This window comes from Pseudomyrmex gracilis, unplaced genomic scaffold (genome assembly GCF_002006095.1).
Source record: "Pseudomyrmex gracilis isolate BER0280 unplaced genomic scaffold, ASM200609v1 scaffold_9, whole genome shotgun sequence".
Classification (NCBI taxonomy): domain Eukaryota; kingdom Metazoa; phylum Arthropoda; class Insecta; order Hymenoptera; family Formicidae; genus Pseudomyrmex; species Pseudomyrmex gracilis.
In genome coordinates, this window is record NW_018020593.1 from 191188 (window position 1) to 197366 (window position 6179).

The window sequence follows — 6179 nt, forward strand, 5'->3', positions numbered from 1 at the left end:
GTTACATGTATATATATATACATAAATAATATAGAAATATATATAACACCAATGTACAAATTCAACACTATAGTGAGTTATTTTTTTAACCAATCCCGTTTATACATTGAATCTGTTCCGATTTTTCTATTAGATTCTCGTTACACGACACCTTCAACAGAGAAATTGTAATTCGATCAATTCCTCCCCCCGTAGCTTCGTTGGAAGCCTTGTGCTCTTAGCTTGAGAACGCTGGCCTCAGGAATAAAATTCCTCCCCGCCGGGGGAAGCCCCAAGGTTCTCTTCTGCCGCGTGGTAGAAGTCGGAATTGTTGATCGGTCGCGCTTTTTGATCGATTGGTCTTCATCTTTCCTTCTTTTTTTCGGCGTTACCGAGTGAACCAGAAGAGAGAGGAGCAAGAAGCTGATTCTGCGAGAACCGTCTCCCTAGTTTTCCTTCTCTTTTCAATTTTTCCGCAACAATTTCTTTTGCGAGAGAGACGACAACTTACAAATCTACATCTTCCAAGTCTTTATAATAAATATATTTATTATTATTATCAATTATAATAAATGCCACTATTTTTCTCTTTCGTTTCTTGCTACCGTCAATCGTGCTGCGACAACGAACATTACTGTCAGATTTGAAAAAAATTTCCATATAAAAGATGTGATAAATAATTGAAAACGTTTAGAAATTAATTAGTTTTATTATTGCGGATATATTTTTTTTTCATTTCAAAGATATATCCGTTGTGACGCACCTTGCCTCCACGCGACGTCCGCGATTTGAAACCGAGGAAGAAAAATGGAAGCAGGTCCCTCCGGCAATTAGCTGCTCTATATTTTCGCGGTAAGATTTTCCGAAACTTTTCACATTCAATTTAAGTTGTGGAAAAAAAGAAAACGTACGAAAGAATGAAATTTTGCATTTCAACGAGATGCGCGTACACGGAACCAGCACCGCGCGTTTTTCTCAGGGAAAACAAAAATTGGGCGTTGTGTGGGAACGTGCTCGAAATTGGATGAGAACCACTTGGAAACGGAGATTGTTTTGCTTGGCATCTTTCCTCGGCGCGAACGAGGCAATTGGCGCGGCACTTCGAAATCATGTCTTAACCATATAATTTTTCAGCTCGGGCTGATGGCGGCGCAACTATTTACGCTAATTCTGACACCGACCGAACGCGCGCGTACACACTATATACTTTCTCTTTCACCGCGCATTCGTTCTCAAACGAATTTAGATCGCTATCTCGAACCGTCAGAACGTGGCATCACGCATAAAAGAAGCGGAAGCTTCGGGGCGAGATCCGGGGAAACGATTGCGCGGATTAGACGTGAATCTCGCTGCAGAGTGAGCGGATCTGAAAAGATCTATGCTAAAGAAATCAAATATATTCCGTTGTATCATTTAGATTCTAAGTGAAATCATCGGTTTGCGTTAGTTTCGGATATAAATAATTTTTTCAAGCAGTTTAATTGATTGTCATTGTTGAAAATATTAACACAGAATGTTTGGTTTGCATTTCATATACATAAAATATTCAATTAATCTTTCTATAAAATTTAAAATTTCCATTGTAAAAAAAAACAATCTTGACCGAGAATCGAACCCGGATCTCACGCATTCTCCGTGCAGACATCTTTTCAATTCGACCACCAAGGCGCTAAACTTTAAATTTCACAGGTAGATAAATTGAGTGTCTCACATATGAGATGCAAACCAGAAGCATCTCTCCTGTGTGAATTTTTCCTGAATGAAATTTAATTTGAATCTCAATTACGCGTGCATTAATTTACGCTTAAGAGAAGAAAATAAATACACATTGCAATTCCAATTGTATATATCCGGCACATTGGCTCGTATCGACCTTAACACATAGTTATATATTCTTTGATATTTTTTAACAAGCAAGAGAATAATTAAATAATTATTGTTATTATTTCATCATTGCTTTATTCGACAAACGAGATGCGCATAAATTAATTACGAAAGCGATACAAAGAGCGTGCGTTTACGGAAAAAAAATAAACGAAGAAAAATTGCTGAGCTTAGCAGGTGTGTGTGTGTGTGTGTGTGCACGCTTCGAAAGTCACGGCGAACGCGTTTCATTTCCGCACTTTTGTGCACACACGAGAGAAAGAAAGGCGCGCTGCCACACCGCTTGAATTAACGAACAATTACCTACCGTCACTTTGTGAGATGACTGCGCATCCGTATGCGCTCGGTTCTCGCGAACGTATTGCTCATCGAAACAGCTTTCGACGCACCGTCAGACGCGTAACGATGGTCGGCGTATCAAAAGAAACGTTCGAGTCGGTCGATGAGAAATGAGAACGCGATCAAACGAAAGTAGAACGGTCTTGCAAGGACAATTGAAATTTCGGCTGGCCCTGAGAGAATCGTCAGGGAGGAAAATGATTTCTTCCGTTCAGGACAATTGCCACCATTCTCAAAGTGGATGATGATGACTCGGCCGAGGCGATCGGGGGATCACGACGAGGAGCAAGTTCGGTACGGACGGTCGGGCCGGTGGGAAGCGGATTCTGGGAAATTGAGCGCCGAAATCGGGGGGCCCCCCCGAACACTCGGACGATGATGGATGAAGAATCATTTAGGAAAGAAGAGTGGAACTCGCGCGGGTAGGAGCTATTAATTATGACAAAAGGTACCGCGGCGCGTTCGGCATCGAGCATATAAGCGGCGGGTCCGAAAAGAGGCGAGCGATTAGTTACTTTAACCAAATTATCTCGCGGACAATGGACCCAACAGGTGAGAAGTCTTCTTTTGCTTCGTATTTCTGCTCCGGAAGAGGATCGTTGCCCTCGCGACGACGCGTCGACTATCGGAACAAGACTGCGGATCGTCTTCGCGAAATCTTCGAACACCTCGCTCTTGGGACTTGCCGTGTTCTAACTTCAGAAAAAATTCTCAAATTCCGAATTTTTATACATTTTCCTTATATCGCGTTTTTTAAATATTTAGAAAAAACAATATAATATGAAAGTGCATAATTTGATTTTATGTCCTCAAATAATTTGCAAAATCTCAGCTTTATTGATACATCATGTTTCCGATCGTATTACGTTCTCTTACAATCTTATGAAAACAAATTTACTTCGATGTGTACGTGTTAATGTGTGCGTGTGTGTATGTATGTGTCCCTTCTCTCCTCCATCTCTTAGCTTCCGAAAATCAATTACCCGTACCGTATTTCCCGCGTCCATCGACCATCTAGCCATTTTCACGAGGCGCACAATGCCCGGCCGATGCGCAATTACGTCAATTACACCAAACTCAGTAGCTAAATTGGATGTGCGACACACACGTACGCGAGACAGACGGAGTAACGGCCGGTTATCCAATATTCAGGACGCCGTGACGACGCGATGGTTTCAGGTCGTCGTTTCCATTGTGCCCCGAGTGGACAAGATGATCGTTGTTCATTTGTTTCCTGGCGGGGCGCGTCTGGCAGCAACGCGCGCCGACATCAGCGCAGCAACGCAACGGCACCGACACGGCAGCAACAACAACGCGACGTTATACGGCGGTGCGTCTGCAGCAGCAGCGGCCGACAAGACTGCCTGTAATTTTGTACGTCAGCGCCGAATATTAATTCGAATTCTTGTCTCGGCCTCTCTCTCTCTCTCTCTTTCTCTTTTCTCTCTGGTCTGCCGTGACCAGACAAGGTAAGTAGAAGAGCCACGGAAGGTGAGGAAGGGTGGCGGCGACGAGAAGGCGGGAGGGGCGGTTTTTGTCCGGTAAATGAAATATCTTCGGTAGCCGGGCGTCCCGCGGCGATCGAGTTCGCTTCTACCGCTTTTGTAGTAGCGTCGGATTCTTCGAGGACTCCCCGTAGCGGATAAGTGGAATCATTTCAACGATCGTCTATATATATATATATACATATATATATAGTGTATATATATATATATATATATATATACATATATATATTCCGAGATCGAGTCCTATGCAGACTACGGCGTCTCTCGAATTTGCTCCTGAAACGCGTCGATTGCCGCTACCGCTCTCGTACGTGTGCGAGCGCACGAACATATCTTAAAACTTTTAACGCTTTCTGCTGTAAAACCTTTCTTGTCGATGCAATATCCTCTGCGTATCGACATAATCCTTTTACGTCGCCGTAAAGTTCATCGTAATCGGCGATGATGTCAAATTAATTCAGGGATATCGATCACGCGATACACCTCACGGCAAGCCGCCGTTAAGTGACGATACCATCTGCATTCTTTACGAGTCCCATCGCTCTCTCGTTTAAGAAATCGCGGAACCGTCGAATTCATCGCGTTTATCGGCAAGCGGTGCATTTGCTCGTCGATAAGAAAACGCCACGGACAGCTGCATCGTGCGCCACTTCGAGAACGGACGCTTTAACTTTACAAAAGTGGCAGTACCGGCTTACGGCGGGTATCAACACACACACACATATACAAATATTGTTTGGTTGAAACGAATATTATTTTAAATAGATTACAACAAATTTACAAAGTTTATAAGAAATGTTTAAATTTGGTTTTTTAAATTAAGAATTAAAATTTTTTCGAAGAAGTTGTAGTTTTCAAAGTCTTTGTCTAATGTCTCAATTAACTTTTTATTCGATCCGAGAAGCGTAAAGAAAGACGCGTCGAGGACACCGTGCGGGGAGTCGACGCGCCTAAAGCCATCGCTGCGTGGCAGGTCCGTGTCGTTAGGAAGAACAAGTCGATCGCGGCAGATATCAGAAAAGCACAAGCAACGACGTCGTGCATCGAAGTGGCCGCGCCAAAAGGGAAGAAGGCAGATAATTAAGGCGCTATATAGTAAACGCTCTCCCCTCTCCCCACACGCACCCTCTCCCTCTGCGGCCGGTGCGTGCGTGTGTGTGTGTGTGTGTATTGTGCCGTGTGTATATCGGGCCGAGTACATAACTCCGTGACACATATTGATGATGGTAGCACTGCCATCTTTTAACTGATACTCTCGCCTCTCCGACTTTGTTTTCTACCGACACGCACGGTGGCGGATATGAGCATTGCCGCGCGAGCGAAAAAACACGCGCCCGCGAAATTCGATCGGATCGAAATTGATGCCCCGCAAAAGTCAACCGTTACATTTACTCGCACATATACAGAGCGGAAAGATGATGATACGTTCAATTCTTTATGCAGTGACAAAAAAAATTGTCGCTTCATATGTATTCGAAAAAACGTAGAAAAAAAAGAATATCGTGTCCTATGTGTTATATGTGTTAAACTTACCTCTTTTCTGTACATTTGATTTTGTCTCCAGTCTTTTCTCACTTTTTAACACAACAGCGCTTTCTGAGAAGAAACGCTCTTGTTTATAATAGTTTTCTGCCAGCGCGGATATTGCGAATATCGTGCGAAGAAGATAAATGTACGCCGCTAAGAAGTGCTAAAACGGCGAGATATCATTAAAAGTGGCGTTATACAAGGAATTCTCATTAAGGTGATGTTCCGATATAACTATAATATCACGTGTCCGCGCTCGCGCGCGCGCGCGCGCGTTACATAATACAGAAATGAAGGGAAAGAAGCGCGTACATAAGTCGGCGACACATATTGATGATGGTAGCACTGCCATCTTTTAACTACCGCTCGTCCCGTCTCGTTCTTTCCTTAGCGGCGGCCGCGGCTGCACCGTAAAGAGAGATCGGCGGCGAAGACCGGATGACGCGCGGATGAAACAGGAGGTGGGTACATTAGGGGGCTAATTTGGCAGCGTGCCGGTTGTTAATTTTAATTGCAAAAATAATACGGCAAAAACTTTTGCGCCCGAACCAACGCTCCGCTGTTACAAACGAGCCTGGAATGGAACGCCGAATTTCTTTTTTTTTTTTTGCTTCTTTTTAGGTGGGCGGAATCGTACGCGCACCATCGTGCAGCGTGAGATGCCAAATATTAAAATCAAAACTATTAAAATACATAGTCGCACTAATACGTGCGCGGCAAAAAATTCAAATAACGCATTTTTCACATGTAAATTCTGGTGATAATCTCTCTCCCACTTTCTATGAGATTTTTTTTCCACTGATAATAATAAAATGAAATTATTATATCCATTCCGTGATAATCTGAGAAACCGGGCTAAACTTTTTTAAAAAATTTGAGTTGTTTTAGAATTTTGAATATTTACGATCGATCAAAAGTTTATTTTCTAGATAAATAAACCCT